We start from the raw sequence: 18,585 nt of genomic DNA on the forward strand, positions 1-18,585 counted from the left end.
TGGAAGACCAGAGACACGCCCTTATACGTATATATTATACGCTTTTTAAAATGATATTGGGGGGTGGTGTGTGTGTGTGTGTGTGTGTGTGTGTGTGTGTGTGTGTGTGTGTGTGTGTGTGTGTGTGTGTGTGTGTGTGTGTGTGTGTGTGTGTGAGTGAAGTATTTCCAAAAACTTTTTTCACAGTAGAGTGAGATGTTTCAGCAAATACTCAAATTCAACAAGAAAAACACACAATTTAAGTAGTAAATTGATTGATTCAATTTATTTAGTACAATACATACCAATGTACGTATGTATGTATGTACGTATGTATGTATGTACGTATGTACGTATGTATGTATGTACGTATGTATGTATGTATGTATGTACGTATGTACGTACGTATGTATGTACGTACGTATGTATGTATGTACGTATGTATGTATGTACGTATGTATGTATGTATGTATGTACGTACGTATGTATGTACGTATGTACGTACGTATGTATGTACGTACGTATGTATGTATGTACGTATGTATGTATGTACGTATGTACGTATGTATGTATGTATGTATGTACGTATGTATGTATGTACGTATGTACGTATGTATGTATGTATGTATGTATGTATGTACGTATGTACGTACGTATGTATGTACGTACGTATGTATGTATGTACGTATGTATGTATGTACGTATGTATGTATGTATGTATGTATGTATGTACGTATGTATGTATGTACGTATGTACGTATGTATGTATGTACGTATGTACGTATGTACGTATGTATGTATGTATGTATGTACGTACGTATGTATGTACGTACGTATGTATGTATGTATGTATGTACGTATGTACGTACGTATGTATGTACGTATGTATGTATGTATGTATGTATGTATGTATGTACGTACGTATGTATGTACGTACGTATGTATGTATGTACGTATGTATGTATGTACGTATGTATGTATGTACGTATGTATGTATGTATGTATGTACGTATGTACGTATGTACGTATGTACGTATGTATGTATGTACGTATGTATGTATGTATGTACGTATGTATGTATGTACGTACGTATGTATGTACGTACGTATGTATGTATGTACGTATGTATGTATGTACGTATGTATGTATGTATGTATGTATGTATGTATGTATGTATGTACGTATGTACGTATGTATGTATGTACGTACGTATGTACGTATGTATGTATGTACGTATGTATGTATGTATGTACGTATGTATGTATGTACGTATGTACGTATGTATGTACGTATGTATGTATGTACGTATGTATGTATGCATCGAAGAACACATGAGTAACAAAGACCCATACATATAAATAAATAAATGCGTTCAAACGACACTAAAAGCAATACAAAAAGATGAACATATGAACATTCAAAAGTCAATACAAGCACACAATTATAATGGTAAATGGACTGCATTTATATAGTGCTTTACAATTATGCTTCACATTCACTCATTAAAACACACACTAACCCACGGGTGAGGGTGCGGCCATGCAAGATGCTCACTACAAGATTTAATAATAATAATAATAATAATAATAATAATAATTTGGTGTATAATACCATAACATTGGTATATATATATATATATATATATATATAGCATTTAAATATAGATATAACTACAAAGAATTTAGAATACAGAATAATAATAATAAAAAAAATTGGAGTAACTTTTTTTTTGGTTGACATAGTAACAAACAGCATCTCTGAAGCAAAAATATTTTATTTTACGTTTCGGGCACGCGTGCCCGGTAACGTCACGGCTCCCGGGGAAGCCCCGCCTTGAGCCGCTGACGTCAGCCGGGATGTACCGCTCTCCTCCGGGACAAACACGGCGGTCTGAACCGAGCAGGAGCTTCACACTCGCCGCTCCGCTTCCAGCAGTTTCTTCATGGGAATAAACTTGATCTTCGCCTCCGGCAGGTAAGCCGACATCTCGTCTTTATGCCCCGTTTGTTGTGAGCTTCGCAAAAATCTTGCTTTCGTCCAAAGGGAGAAGAGTCCATCCATAAAGCCAAAAAATTTAGACACAACTTTTCACTCTAAATCCAAACACACACAGTGTCAAACGGCAGTAAATCGCTGGATTTTTACGGGAGCAAACGACGTTGAATCGGTCAAAGAGAGCAGATTTTTTTTTTTTTTTTTTGGTGGGGGGGGGGGGGGGGACCTTTGAGCTTCATTTGTCTTCTTTCTGCAGTGGTTCCTGATCCTTAAAGCGCCACGAAAAAAAGCAAAACCGCGTCGTTTTGTCTGAAAACTGAAAAGCTGCTGGTGTGTTAATGTGTTTACAATTTACTGGCTGCTCAGAAAACCGTTTTAACCATTTAAAGCCTCATGATGGTTTGAAAAAAATTAAAGACTCATTTGGGGCTCTGGTTGCCATGGTGATAAAACAGACAAAACAACACAAAGTCCAGATCCCCCAGCTGAGGATTTATCATCAGGCTCAGGAACCGGATCAGAGCTTTCACACTGTAAACCTGGTTTCATTTGATCTGACAGTTACAGGTGTTGTGCAAAAACTAATAGGGGAGACCGGGAACGTTTGACGCTTATGTTTAATGGGGCTTTGTTTTTTTAGACAAGACCAGATTTTAACGTTTGAGTGTAAAACAGCTCCCAGACACAGAGTTGATTCATCCTTTAAAACAATAAAACATTTTTAGGATCAGTTTCTGCTGTGCCTGTTGGTGTAAAAATTAAGGAGCTGCTGGGCGTAAAATAATTTGATAATAAAATCTTTATTATTTTCATCATTAACTAAACAGCAAATACTGTTCATGATTAACTGGTATTTACTAAATACAGTAAACACATCCATCCATGTACAGTAGTGTTCAGAATAATAGTAGTGCTATGTGACTAAAAAGATTAATCCAGGTTTTGAATATATTTCTTATTGTTACCTGGGAAACAAGGTACCAGTAGATTCAGTAGATTCTCACAAATCCAACAAGACCAAGCATTCATGATATGCACACTCTTAAGGCTATGAAATCGGGCTATTAGTAAAAAAAAGTAGAAAAGGGGGTGTTCACAATAATAGTAGTGTGGCATTCAGTCAGTGAGTTCATCAGTTTTGTGGAACAAACAGGTGTGAATCAGGTGTCCCCTATTTAAGGATGAAGCCAGCACCTGTTGAACATGCTTTTCTCTTTGAAAGCCTGAGGAAAATGGGACGTTCAAGACACTGTTCAGAAGAACAGTGTAGTTTGATTAAAAAGTTGATTGGAGAGGAGAAAACGTATACGCAGGTGCAAAAAATTATAGGCTGTTCATCTACAATGATCTCCAATGCTTTAAAATGGACATAAAAAACAGAGACGCGTGGAAGAAAACAGAAACCAACCATCCAAATAGATAGAAGAATAACCAGAATGGCAAAGGCTCACCCATTGATCAGCTCCAGGATGATCAAAGACAGTCTGGAGTTACCTGTAAGTGCTGTGAGTTCGAAGACGCCTGTGTGAAGCTAATTTATTTGCAAGAATCCCCCGCAAAGTCCCTCTGTTAAATAAAAGACATGTGCAGAAGAGGTTACAATTTGCCAAAGAACACATCAACTGGCCTAAAGAGAAATGGAGGAATATTTTGTGGACTGATGAGAGTAAAATTGTTCTTTTTGGGTCCAAGGGCCACAGACAGTTTGTGAGACGACCCCCAAACTCTGAATTCAAGCCACAGTTCACAGTGAAGACAGTGAAGCATGGTGATGCAAGCATCATGATATGGGCATGTTTCTCCTACTATGGTGTTGGGCCTATATATCACATACCAGGTATCATGGATCAGTTTGGATATGTCAAAATACTTGAAGAGGTCATGTTGCCTCACGGTGAAGAGGACATGCCCTTGAAATGGGTGTTTCAACAAGACAATGACCCCAAGCACACTAGTAAACCAGCAAAATCTTGGTTCCAAACCAACTAAATTAATGCCTCCCAGATGTGAAGAAATCATGAAAAACTGTGGTTATACAACTAAATACTAGTTTAGTGATTCACATGATTGCTAAAAAAGCAGTTTGAACATAATAGTTTTGAGTTTGTAGCATCAACAGCAGATGCTACTATTATTGTGAACACCCCCTTTTCTACTTTTTTTTACTAATAGCCCAATTTCATAGCCTTAAGAGTGTGCATATCATGAATGCTTGGTCTTGTTGGATTTGTGAGAATCTACTGAATCTACTGGTACCTTGTTTCCCATGTAACAATAAGAAATATACTGAAAACCTGGATTAATCTTTTTAGTCACGCAGCACTACTATTATTCTGAACACTACTGTACGTGCATTGAAAAAACTTCAATAATAGATCAAGCGGACTCAAGAAAAGTTAAGTACTGTATTGTATTGTGTATTGTGGTGACAAGAGGAAACAAAAACAAAACAAAAGTCTCCCCAGAGTGCAAGTCGAACAAGATGACCAGTGCACAAGATGCAGAAGTGAACATCAGATTTTTGAGGAAGCCCTCAAGTTGTTATTATTATTATTATTATTATTATTATTATGATTATTGTTAACAGTAATTACAAACATTATCATCAAGAAGAAGAAGAACAAAATTGTTGGTATAATTCACAACTGAGATCACTAGACCTCATGAACTAGTTAAAAAAAAAAAGGGACTTGTGCTCCAGAAAACACAATATTCATCACGTAGCATGTCAAATCTTTATCTCACTAACAAACAGCTTATCCAGGGCTCATTTTAACTGTCAAGACTCTAGAATCACAGCATTTCAAGCACAGAAAATTATGCTCAATATTGTTGAGGGGGAGGGGGCACACATGGTACACATCAAATCATGCAGAAAAATAGTCAACATATAGACATAACATACATGACATAATGTTAACCAGTACTTTACTAGTACCCAGCCTGCCATAATCAAACCTTTTGGTTTGTTATTGTAATAACAGTTGTGGTCTTGCAATCCGTCTTAACGCTCTGTGACACTCAGTTTTCACTTTGATCCCTTTGATTCCCCTCCATGTGAAAGACGCCGTTATCACAGCAGCGTCTGTTCGCGCCAATATCTTCAAAAAGCAAAGAGCAGTTTCAATCAAACTTGGTGCATAAACTCAGTGGTCTGACCTTCCACAACACGGCACGGCAAAGTCACAAGACTGGAGTCAAGGTCAAATCACAAGTCACTGTGTAAACTTCATTAATGACCTTATCTCACAATCTGTGACACATTGAAGCATGGTTTCTGTATAGACCTCTGCTCTTGTGGGACGAGCAACTGTATCAGAAACTAGATGTCAATAACATCATGTGATGACGTCAAGCAAACTCAATAGGTTAGCTAGCAGTGATGAGGGACTTTAATCATCTGGACGGGTTGTTCCCAATGATCGATTTCTCCATCACTGCACCCGAGGTCCCAACAAGGGGCTAAAGTCTCATTCTGGACACGTACACACGCTGGCTTTTACACCAGATAATCCATTGTTCAGATTTTATGCCAGCTGACTTGCATGTTGTTTGTTGCTTTGCATTGACGTAACTTGCAGACAGGTCCTGGCAGGTCCCCGACTCTCTACCTCCAGATATGTGGCCTTTGTTTGCAAGAATTAATCATTTAGAAGCCCAGAAACAAAGAATTATTTTGCCTTTTTATAGTTTGTTTTTTACTTCACATCTTGTCCAGTATTAGTAATAGAACACATATAACATTATATTTCACAAAACAGTGTTTTCTATACAATCTCCAATGTTGTTGGAGTTTGATTTGTTAATCCTCAGACTGTTGGATAAATCTGTACTTCATTTCTATTCGACAGTTTGAGCTACAACCCCTTAGCCATGTGCACAGTTAGCAAATAAGGCTTTATCTGAACATTAATTAGCTGCTAGTGTCACAGCCTCACTACATGATGGCAATCTCTTTGTGAAAATCGACTTTTCTCTACATGATGTTGCATTAGTGAATTTTCACTGGATCCAGAAAGTATTCACAGTGATTCACTTTTTCCACATGTTGTTATGATACAGCTTTAAATGGAGTAAATTCATTTTTCCCCTCAAATTTCTACACATAATACCCCATAATGACAATGTGTGAAAAGTTTTTTTTTTTTCAAATTCATTAAAAATATAAACCCTTTGGAATCACTTTTACATAAGTATTCACAGCCTTTTCCATTAAGCTCAAAATTGAGCTGAGGTGCCTCCTATTTCCATTGATTACCCTTGAGATGTTCTTTACAGCTTAACTGGAGTCCACCTGGGGTAAATTCAGTTGATTGGACATGATTTGGAAAGACACACACCTGTCTACATATAAGGTCCCACAGTTGACAGTCAGAGCACAAATTAAGCTTGAAGTCAGAGGATTTGTCTGTAGACCTCAGAGATTTCTGCTGCTTTGAAGGTCCCAATGAGCACAGTGGCCTCCATCATCTGTAAATGGAAGAAGTTCAGATCCACCAGGACTCTTCCTAGAGCTGGCCGCCAGTGTAAACTGAGCAATCGGGGGAGAAGGTCCTTTGTCAGGGAGATGACCAAGAACCTGATGGTCACTCTGTCAGAACTCCAGCATTCCTCTTTGGAGAGAGGAGAACCTTCCAAAGGGCAACCATCTCTGCAGCAATCCACCAATCAGGCCTGTATGGTAGCGTGGCCAGACAGAAGCCACTCCTTAGTAAAAGGCACATGGCAGCCCACCTGGAGTTTGGCTAAAAGGCACCTGAAGGACTTTCAGACCAGGAGAAACAAAATTCTCTTGTCTGATGAGACAAAGATTGAACTCTTTGGTGTAATGTTTGGAGGAAACCAGGCACCATCCCTACAGTGAAGCATGGTGGTGGCAGCATCATGCTGTGGGGATGTTTTTCAGCCACAGGAACTGAGAGACTAGTCAGGATTGAGGGAAAGATGAATGCAGCAATATACAGAGACATCCAGGATGAAAACCTGCTCCAGAGCGCTCTGGACCTCAGGCTGGGGTGACGGTTCATCTTTCAGCAGGACAATGACCCTAAACACACAGCCAAGATATCAAAGGAGTGGCTTCAGGACAACTCTGTGAATGTCCTTGAGTGGCCCAGCCAGAGCCCAGACCTGAATCCGACTGAACATCTCTGGAGAGATCTGAAAATGTCTGTGCACCGACGCTCCCCATCCAACCTGATGGAGCTTGAGAGGTGCTGCAAAGAGGAATGGACCAAACTGTCCAAAGATAGGTGCACCAAGCTTATGGCATCATATTCAAGAAGACTTGAAGCTGGAATTGCTGACAAAGGAGCATCAACAAAGTATTGAGCAAAGGCTGTGAGTACTTATGGACATGTGATTTTTTAAATATTTTTTTTTAAATAAAAAAAAGTTTTATCATCTTGTCATTATGGTTTGTTGTGAGTAGAAGTTTGAGGGGAAAATAAATTTACTAATTTTCTAATTATTTAAAAATGAATTACTAATGAATTTTGAAATGAGGCTGTAACATAAAATGTGGAAAAAAGTTTAACCCTGTGAATACTTTCTGAATACACTGTAATTAAGAGCGTGATTTATGCAGAGTTGAAGGCGCTTTCAAAGCTGGCTGATGAATGTGTGTGACAGCCGTACTGCTTTGCATGCATTTAAATTCCGTACGGAAATCAGGGAGCTGAAATTTGGTGAAGTAATTCATCACACTGAAGTACACGTCTGCTTTTGTTGGTTTTTGGATGATACTTGCAGCAGAGTTCATTCCTCTTAGAGATGTTCTCTTTGTTCGTAATATTTTGTAATATCAACAAACCTTTGAAGCGGTTAGCAAATGTTAATTTAAAGGAGAAAAAAATCTTTATGCTGCCAGAAGAGCTGAAATTAGTTCGTTAACAATGGCTGATTTTTGTATACAGGATGAGGTGCTGTGATTCACACTCTGGAGCAAAATGTAGCGGTAACACACCATGAACCTAAACCAACGGTCATCGAATAAGAACAAGAACAAGAACACGAAGGTCTGAGAGAGATATACTGGCTTTGAGTAAATTTAAGAAATCATGCTGTCAAACTGAAAGACTGTGCTCTGGAATAAAATGAAGGGAATATAAACTTCATACTGCTTGGCACAAGATTTGTTTGGACTCTGAGACAACATGAACAGAAATGACAGGTTAGCTAGGCTAAGCTAATGCTGTTATCTTTTACAAATATTTTAAAAAGGTTTCCAAATATTTAATTAAATTGCACATTTACCTCAACGATGATGGTCTGTTCAGTGGAACAAGAATCAGTTTATTCACATTTTTTGCCTCATACAATAGCATTAGTTTGATCTCTAATTATTTAAGGTGTTCATCATGCGAAAACAGCAATTAACTGATTCAAGCTTCTCAACTGCTGCTTTTTTTGTTTTATGTTGCTGGACTTTGAGCAAGCAATAGTGGCCTCTAGTGGCCACTAGGATCCTGCAAATAGTAACAAGGCTTCCATGCAACTTCATAAGCTTAGCTCGCTTTATTTGATTTTAGGGTTATTGTGCATGTTAAGTTACCAATGTTGCCCAAAATAGAAGGTTCACTGATCCCTATCTGGATCTGTCAGACGTCAACATTTCAAAGATGAACATGCTGGCATTTTTATGGAGTCACTTATGAAAATTTTGTGGACTCACTGACCGAGTTGTAAATCTTGTGCTTGCCCTGCTCAGCACATGGAAAACCAGTCCAGATCCCAATTAACCATAGATTTGATTGGGTTCCACCTCTTGATAAGGTTTCTTGGGTGCAGTTGCATGCAGATCTGATGAGAATGTTTCGAGGAATCCTACTAAACACCGGCACTGACAGTAACATGACCTCTTCGGTGGCAATAATGTGTCATTGCTTCCAAGTTGGATTTTCCACAATCTGGGCAAAGCCTGTCGTCCCCATCACTGAGTGGGTACTTTCAAGTTGCAGCTGGACATGAATAGAATTCATTGTTTAAACGTGAAGGTGTCGCTGAATCTCAGTTCCAGCTCATTATGGCACTACTCTGAACAGAGAGGATTCAGCTGTGCCAAAGCTCTGCCCAGTGCAGCTGCTCACCAGCTTTACCTGTCAGGGATTAAGTCCATCTTTACACCTCCACCAGACCCAAACATCACCTCCTGCTCTTTATCAGCAGGAGCCAGAATTCACCCCGGAATGCCCACAAGCCACATCTACCAGTTGTCAAGAACGAAACATACTTCTTATTTGTGTTTGTTTTGCTTCCCATATAGCCCTCTGTTTTTACTGTCGGACTGCAGCTACCAGTCATTTTCATTAGCAGCTACAACCCCTGGCAAAAATTATGGAATCACCGGCCTCGGAGGATGTTCATTCAGTTGTTTAATTTTGTAGAAAAAAAGCAGATCACAGACGTGACATAAAACTAAAGTCATTTCAAATGGCAACTTCCTGGCTTTAAGAAACACTGTAAGAAATCAGGAAAAAAAATTGTGGCAGTCAGTAAGGGTTACTTTTTTAGACCAAGCAGAGGGAAAAAAAAATATGGAATCACTCAATTCTGAGGAAAAAATTATGGAATCATGAAAAACAAAAGAACGCTCCAACACATCACTAGTATTTTGTTGCACCACCTCTGGCTTTTATAACAGCTTGCAGTCTCTGAGGCATGGACTTAATGAGTGACAAACAGTACTTTTCATTAATCTGGCTCCAACTTTCTCTGATTGCTGTTGCCAGATCAGCTTTGCAGGTTGGAGCCTTGTCATGGACCATTTTCTTCAACTTCCACCAAAGATTTTCAATTGGATTAAGATCCGGACTATTTGCAGGCCATGACATTGACCCTATGTGTCTTTTTGCAAGGAATGTTTTCACAGTTTTTGCTCTATGGCAAGATGCATTATCATCTTGAAAAATGATTTCATCATCCCCAAACATCCTTTCAATTGATGGGATAAGAAAAGTGTCCAAAATATCAACGTAAACTTGTGCATTTATTGATGATGTAATGACAGCCATCTCCCCAGTGCCTTTACCTGACATGCAGCCCCATAGCATCAATGACTGTGGAAATTTACATGTTCTCTTCAGGCAGTCATCTTTATAAGTCTCATTGGAACGGCACCAAACAAAAGTTCCAGCATCATCACCTTGCCCAATGCAGATTCGAGATTCATCACTGAATATGACTTTCATCCAGTCATCCACAGTCCACAATTGCTTTTTCTTAGCCCATTGTAACCTTGTTTTTTTCTGTTTAGGTGTTAATGATGGCTTTCGTTTAGCTTTTCTGTATGTAAATCCCATTTCCTTTAGGCGGTTTCTTACAGTTCGGTCACAGACGTTGACTCCAGTTTCCTCCCATTCGTTCCTCATTTGTTTTGTTGTGCATTTTCGATTTTTGAGACATATTGCTTTGTTTTCTGTCTTGACGCTTTGATGTCTTCCTTGGTCTACCAGTATCCAGTAGTAGACATCTCTCGTGTTGGAGCCATGATTCATGTCAGTCCACTTGGTGCAACAGCTCTCCAAGGTGTGTTCACTCCTTTTTAGATGCAGACTAACGAGCAGATCTGATTTGATGCAGGTGTTAGTTTTGGGGATGAAAATTTACAGGGTGTTTCCATAATTTATTCCTCAGAATTGAGTGAGTCCATATTTTTTTCCCTCTGCTTGGTCTAAAAAAGTAACCGTTACTGACAGCCACAATTTTTTTTCCTGATTTCTTATAGTGTTTCTTAAAGCCAGAAAGTTGCCATTTGAAATTACTTTAGTTTTGTGTCATGTCTGTGATCTGCTTTTTGTTTACAAAATTAAACAACTGAATGAACATCCTCTGAGGCCGGTGATTCCATAATTATTGCCAGGGGTTGTATTGTGCCACTTACTGTTTGCTCTGGAAAATAAGTCACTTTGTTAACTGGCACAGGAGGCCATGCGACTTATATGAAAAAAATAAATACTGTATTGTCATCTATGAGAACAAGACGACACATTCTACATGAATGGCACGCTACTCATGTATACTAAATGAGGTCCCTTCATTCACACTCTGGAGCAGAAGGTGGCACGAACACAACCTGTATACCAACTGCCATACAGTAAGAAGAAGAATATCTGAATGAGAGACACATTCTGTGTCTTAAGGCCTTGTCACACCTTGAAAATTTATCCAGCGTATGCCCACCGTATTAAAAACGCTGGCACACATTGTTGTACGTCTAATACAACCCCAATTCCAATGAAGTTGGGACGTTGTGTAAAATGTGAATAAAAATGTTATACAATGATTTTCAAATCCTCTTCAACCTATATTCAATTGAATACACCACATAGACAAGATATTTAATGTTCAAACTGATAAACTTTATTGTTTTTGTGCAAATATTTGCTCATTTTGAAATGGATGCCTGCAACACATTTCAAAAAAGTTGGGACGGGGCAACAAAAGACTGGAAAAGTTGATGAATGCTCAAAGAACACCTAATTGGAAACAGGTGAGTGTCATGATTGGGTATAAAAGGAGCATCCCCAAAAGTCTCAGCCGTTCACAAGCAAAGATGGGGTGAGGATCACCACTTTGTGAACTACTGCGTGAAAAATAGTCCAGCAGTTTAAGAACAATATTTCTCAACATTCAATTGCAAGAAATTTAGGGATTCCATCATCTACAGTCCATAATAATCAGAAGATTTAATCAGAAGATTTAGAGAATCTGGAGAACTTTATACATGTAAGCGGCAAGGCTGAAAGCCAACATTGAATGCCTGTGACCTTCGATCCCCAGGGGGCACTGCATTAAAAACCAACATCATTGTGTAAAGGAGCTTACCGTGTGGGCCCAGGAACACTTCAGGAAACCATTGTCAGTTAACACAGTTTGCCACTACATCTACAAGTGCAAGTTAAAACTTTACCATGCAAAGTGAAAGCATACATCAACAACGGACATCAATGGACAGACGCAAAGTGGACAAGTGTGCTGTGGTCTGATTAGTCCACATTTCAAATTGGTTTTGGAAATCATGGACGTCGTGTCGTCCGGACAAAAGAGGAAAAAGACCATCCAGATTGTTACCAGTGCAAAGTTCAAAAGCCAGCATCTGTGATGGTATGGGGGTGTGTTAGGGCCCATGGCATGGACAACTTACACATCTGTGATGGCACCATCAATGCTGAAAGGTACATCCAAGTTTTGGAGCAACACATGCTGCCATCCAAGCAATGTCTTTTTCAGGGACGTCCCTGCTTATTTCAGCAAGACAATGACAAGCTACATTCTGCACGTGTTACAACAGCGTGGCTTTGTAGTAAAAGAGTGCGGGTACTAGACTGGCCTGCCTGCAGTCCAGACCTGTCGCCCATTGAAAATGTGTGGCGCATTATGAAGTGCAAAATACAACAACGGAGACCCCGGACTGTTGAACAACTGAAGTCGTACATCAAGCAAGAATAGGAAAGAATTCCACCTCCAAAGTTTTCTAATTCTAAGACCTCCAAAGCTTCAACAATTAATGTCCTCAGTTCCCAAACACTTATTGAGTGTTGTTAGAAGGAAAGGTGATGTAACACAGTGGTAAACATACCACTGTCCCAGCTTTTTTGAAACGTGTTCCAGGCATCCATTTCAAAATGAGCAAATATTTGTACAAAAACAATAAAGTTTATCATTTTGAACATTAAATATCTTGTCTTTGTGGTGTATTTAGTTGAACATAGGTTGAAGAGGATTTGCAAATCATTGGATCCTGTTTTTACACTCAACCAAAATATAAACGCAACACTTTTGGTTTTGCTCCCGCTTTGTATGAGATGAACTCAAAGATCTAAAACTTTTTCCACATACACAATATCACCATTTCCCTCAAATATTGTTCACAAACCAGTCTAAATCTGTGATAGTGAGCACTTCTCCTTTGCTGAGATAATCCATCCCACCTCACAGGTGTGCCATATCAAGATGCTGATTAGACACCGTGATTAGTGCACAGATGTGCCTTAGACTGCCCACAATAAAAGGCCACTCTGAAAGGTGCAGTTTTGTTTTATTGGGGGGGATACCAGTCAGTATCTGGTATGACCGCCATTTGCCTCATGCAGTGCAACACATCTCCTTCGCATAGAGTTGATCAGGTTGTCAATTGTGGCCTGTGGAATGTTGGTCCACTCCTCTTCAATGGCTGTGCGAAGTTGCTGGATATTGGCAGGAACTGGTACACGCTGTCGTATACGCCGGTCCAGAGCATCCCAAACATGCTCAATGGGTGACATGTCCGGTGAGTATGCTGGCCATGCAAGAACTGGGACATTTTCAGCTTCCAAGAATTGTGCACAGATCCTTGCAACATGGGGCCATGCATTATCCTGCTGCAACATGAGGTGATGTTCTTGGATGTATGGCACAACAGTGGGCCTCAGGATCTCGTCACGGTATCTCTGTGCATTCAAAATGCCATCAATAAAATGCACCTGTGTTCTTCATCCATAACAGACACCTGCCCATACCATAACCCCACCGCCACCATGGGCCACTCGATCCACAACATTGACATCAGAAAACCGCTCACCCACACGACGCCACACACGCTGTCTGCCATCTACCCTGGACAGTGTGAACCGGGATTCATCCGTGAAGAGAACACCTCTCCAACGTGCCAAACGCCAGCGAATGTGAGCATTTGCCCACTCAAGTCGGTTACGACGACGAACTGGAGTCAGGTCGAGACCCCGATGAGGACGACGAGCATGCAGATGAGCTTCCCTGAGACGGTTTCTGACAGTTTGTGCAGAAATTCTTTGGTTATGCAAACCGATTGTTTCAGCAGCTGTCCGAGTGGCTGGTCTCAGATGATCTTGGATGTGAACATGCTGGATGTGGAGGTCCTGGGCTGGTGTGATTACACGTGGTCTGCGGTTATGTGGCTGGTTGGCTGTACTGCCAAATTCTCTGAAACGCCTTTGGAGACAGCTTATGGTAGAGAAATGAACATTCAATACACGAGCAACAGCTCTGGTTGACATTCCTGCTGTCAGCATGCCAATTGCACGCTCCCTCAAATCTTGCGACATCTGTGGCATTGTGCTGTGTGATAAAACTGCACCTTTCAGAGTGGCCTTTTATTGTGAGCAGTCTAAGGCACACCTGTGCACTAATCATGGTGTCTAATCAGCATCTTGATATGGCACACCTGTGAGGTGGGATGGATTATCTCAGCAAAGGAGAAGTGCTCACTATCACAGATTTAGACTGGTTTGTGAACAATATTTGAGGGAAATGGTGATATTGTGTATGTGGAAAAAGTTTTAGATCTTTGAGTTCATCTCGTACAAAATGGGAGCAAAACCAAAAGTGTTGCGTTTATATTTTTGTTGAGTGTATTTACATTTTACACAACATCCCAACTTCAATGGAACTGGGGTTGTAAATTAATGCAGCTGTCAAACATTGGCGATTATCCAGCGTCTGCCGACAGCCCCATTTCAACCCAGTGGTTCTGGTTGGTACTGTACAGTGTGGTGCGCATCAGAAACAGTAATTTAGCATTATTTTATTTTTTTTAATTTTCATTTTTTATCTTGGTAGACCATTTTGATTGTGTACAGAATGCTGATGAGTGGACTGACTGCGGTAAATGCTGCCGTGAATGAATGGAGGGCGTGAAAGAGCCGAGCAGCAACTTCCTGATCAGCGGATGTGATCAGGTCATCGCAGACCTGAATAATGAAACGCTGTGATGATTTAAATTTCTAAAGCGCCACTCACGCGCCATCAGGTGTGATCTGAATGAAGTGCTGTGTGATCTGTCGGTGTGGTGATCACCGACAGCCACGGCACTTTAATTGTTTAAACAGTGCATTAATCAGGCGTGATCACTCTGATTGATCGATCAGGTCATCTGATGATCACACCACAGTGACAGCACTTTAAAAGTTTAAATTATTACAGCACTTCTGTGTGTTCAGAGCGCGCAACACTCGCATCCTCTGAGAAATGCACCTGCAGCAGAAAAACCACAGAGGGACTTGCTTTAAAATGCTGTTTCCAGCCAAGAATTAAAGGATTTTCTGAGGTCATTTTCAAAAATCAGGAGCTTTATGTGGATTCATGCCCATCCATGATGGTGAATAGGACTGAAATGAACAGGTCAGATTTACTCCATGTGTGAATGAAACAGTCATTCTGCATGAGGACCGCAGCCTTCAGCCAATCAGTGGCCAGTATTAATGGACATAATTAGACTTATGAGTAAATTACAAGAAACGTCCGTCAACAATCACATAACTTCCTTACAACTTAAGTCCAGCATGTGCGGGACATGCGAGTCATACGCTGGCATGCGTTGAAATTTTTCAGCATGCCCAAAATTTTTTGAGGAGCTCAGCTTATCAGGATGAACATCAGCGAGCGTCAGCATGTTTCAGCATGCTTCAACGTGCTCTTAACCTATAAAAAAAACTTACCCTTAACTTATTGAACTTATCCCAGCATTTTTTAATGCAGTTGGCATACGCTGGCTAAATCCTCAAGGTGTGACAGGACCATGAGAGTAAAGTGAAGAAATCAAGCTCTCAGACTGAAAGATTATGCTGTAGAATAAAAGAAGGAATATAACCTTCAGACTACTTGGCACAAGACTTGCGTGAGACAACATAAACAGCAATAACACGTCAGCTCAGCTAGGCTAAAATAATCCTACGGTCACATGAGCAACAGGTGACAGAGGCAAAGTGATGACCTGCCATCCATTTTCAGCCAGAGTGGTCCTTATGCAGTAACCAGAGACGGTCAGCTAGGCGGGGCCAAAATAAACTAGAAGTCTATTTTATGCAAATGCTGAGCTATAACACGACTATGCCAATCTGAGTAAAAGGGCAGCGTGACATCATCTGGTTGTTTGCTCAAACAAAATAATCCCAGATGGTGGAACACACTCCAAACAGCTGTATTTCTATGTAAATCTAATATGTGTGGTATTTTTGCCTTTTGTAACAGTGAGAAATACAGACTTCTAAGTCTAAAAACAAATGTTTTTGAAACTAGATAAAACCTGAAGTGATTTACAAGACATCTTACAGAGATGTTAGCATGCTGACTAGTGCCACAGGAACATTGTGAAAGACGTATAATTGAAACAAATCAAGCAAACTTTGGTTCCTTCAAGCAGTCAAACGGTGGAAAAACTCATGACAGTATTTGATTTCAGTTCTTTATATTTTATCAAGCATTGAGCACATTAATTCCATGTAAATGCGACCTGGTCACACGCTGGAATACCCACCAAGCAACAAATAGCAAATGCTTGTCATCCACATTTTTAGCTAATGTGACTGTAGGGTCAGGCTCTTATCTTTTACAAATGTTTTACAAGAGAGTTTTCAAACATTTAATTAATTAGCATGTTTATGAGCATTTTCTTCAATGGAACAAGAAGCAGTTTATTCACGGTTTGTGCCTTGTACAATAACATTAATTAGATCATTAGCTTCTGCTCACTAACGCAGTATAAATAATGCACCCAGTAAATTCATTTTGCTTCTTGTTGCATGGAACTGAAGTATAAATAATGCACCCAGTAAATTCATTTTGCTTCTTGTTGCATGGAACTGAAGTATAAATAATGCACCCAGTAAATTCATTTTGCTTCTTGTTGCATGGAACTGAAGCACCATTTTTCAAAGATAAATTACTTTTTTATTTTACTCATCACATTTGTGGACAGAACTGACTCATACAGCAACTGATATGAAATATTTGAGTGTTATTTTGTCAGCTGTAAACATGTTATAACAAGATTGTTGGTGTGAAAGGACAGCATTTGATTGGTCTGTGATGTTTGTGTGTGTGGCGGGGGGGAGCATATATATATATATATATATATATATAAATAATGTAAGTAATAATGAACACTGTATCTTGATGAAAGCTCACTCACCTTTTAAAGCATCCTCATTGTTAAAAGATACAGTTACACCCCCTCCCCCGGGGGCTGCGGGGATTCATTTGGATCCGGCATTCCTGACATTCCTCTTGGCTTCATTCCTGCAGACATTTCACATCGGTGTGTTTATATTAGGAAGAAGGTTGAGGACGTAGCAGCTCTGATATTTCGTAGCTGCAGAGAATGAAAAATAAGACTTATTGTCTGATAAGTCAGTTAAGTTCGCGTATTTGTGATGTTGAACTTCAGCAGTCGTTTGCTGCCTCAACTGTTTAGCATACAGTGTTTATTAGCCGGAGTTGGCTGCATGCTGCAGAGCGAGCTGCCGCTCGATGTTCAGTCAAGATTAGTTTGTAGCCTGAGGTGCACACAGCCTGAAGGTCTGTCTGCAGACATTTGACAGAACTCTGACAGTCCCATTGGTGCTCGTCTCTCAAACTTTTCTTCACTTCAGAGTAACTTTCACAGACGAGGCAGGGTGAGGACAAAGGTTTTAGACATTTTTCAGGACATTTTCTGTCCAACTTAAAACACAGGGAGCCCAAAGTTACACAAGTAGGCCTGAACCAGTTCCAGAACAGATATGGATTACCTCCACCCACATCAGTATGACAGACATCACTAGAAGTCCCTACGTTTTGATCCATCTCCTCAAACTGGACCAAAGTTTGTGTCTTACTGCCAACTGTGTAGGTGTCCACCTGACTCCAGAAAGGGCAAAGAGGGTGCAGCTTTCTTTGTATCCACCAACTCCACCAGGTGACTTCACTGATGAACTCACCCCATCTGCTATTAATCAGTGGATACAAAGAAACCTGCACCTTCTCTTCCCTTTCTCGATTCAGGTGGACACCTCTGCAACTGAGACACAGTTCTGGTATCCAGTCCTGGACCATCAGTTTGGCAGTGGTTAGAATAGTCATATCGAAATAAAATTTTGCACAAAACATTTTGTCATCAAGATGAACAATTTTGTCAGGAAGCACCTTAAGTATGTCATATTTTTATTTTTGACATACTGTAGACACTGTACACCCTTATATATATATATATATATATATATATATATATATATATATATATATATATATACACACTTGTGTGTATGCGTGCGCGCACGTGTGCTGTGGATGCTTTAAGGTGTCGTTCCTTTAACTGCGTTGAGAGTTTCTCTGATGTTTGTGTATGTTGAAGTGTAGCTCTGCCTCTCTCCAGGACTTGACACACTGACGTTTTGTGTCCAAGCGCTCGAGGCCACATCACTGTTGACTCAGTGTGAGACTCTTTGTGTTCGTGCCTGAGTGAAACAACAAAAAGTGTCCACTTCAGTCAGTCTGGGAAATTCAGCACCAGTCAGCTGTGGCCTCATTATCTGACGCTCGTCAGCGAATTAATCAACAATGAAAACAAAACAGGAACATTTCAAATGTCAGCAACAACAAACGAGATGGAGATGTTGAGTGAAGCTTCTGCTTCCTGATTTGAGCAAAGTCATTAAATTTGAGGATCTTCTAATGCAGTCTGATCCCCATTTATTCACACATTCATATCCATCCATCCATCCATAGTAATTAAGGCCCTTCAGCTGCTCCCTTGTTTTCACTTGGGGTCCAAGGTGGATCTGCATGTTGATTTGGCACAGGTCTTACACCGGATGCCCTTTCTGACTCAACTCCACC

At 40.1% G+C, this 18,585-nt stretch overlaps 1 protein-coding gene across 1 annotated transcript in view; it reads left to right on the forward strand.

Moving 5' to 3' along the window:
• Positions 1-1,838: 1,838 nt before the first annotated feature.
• LOC117524464 (SH3 domain-binding protein 4) overlaps positions 1,839-18,585 on the forward strand; it is a 58,351-nt gene continuing 41,604 nt past the window's right edge. The window contains exon 1 of the mRNA XM_034186255.1: positions 1,839-1,953. The gene's annotated coding sequence lies outside the window, so the exon portion shown is untranslated. The remainder of the gene's footprint in view (positions 1,954-18,585) is intronic.

Source organism: Thalassophryne amazonica, chromosome 14 (assembly GCF_902500255.1).
Source record: "Thalassophryne amazonica chromosome 14, fThaAma1.1, whole genome shotgun sequence".
Classification (NCBI taxonomy): Eukaryota; Metazoa; Chordata; class Actinopteri; order Batrachoidiformes; family Batrachoididae; genus Thalassophryne; species Thalassophryne amazonica.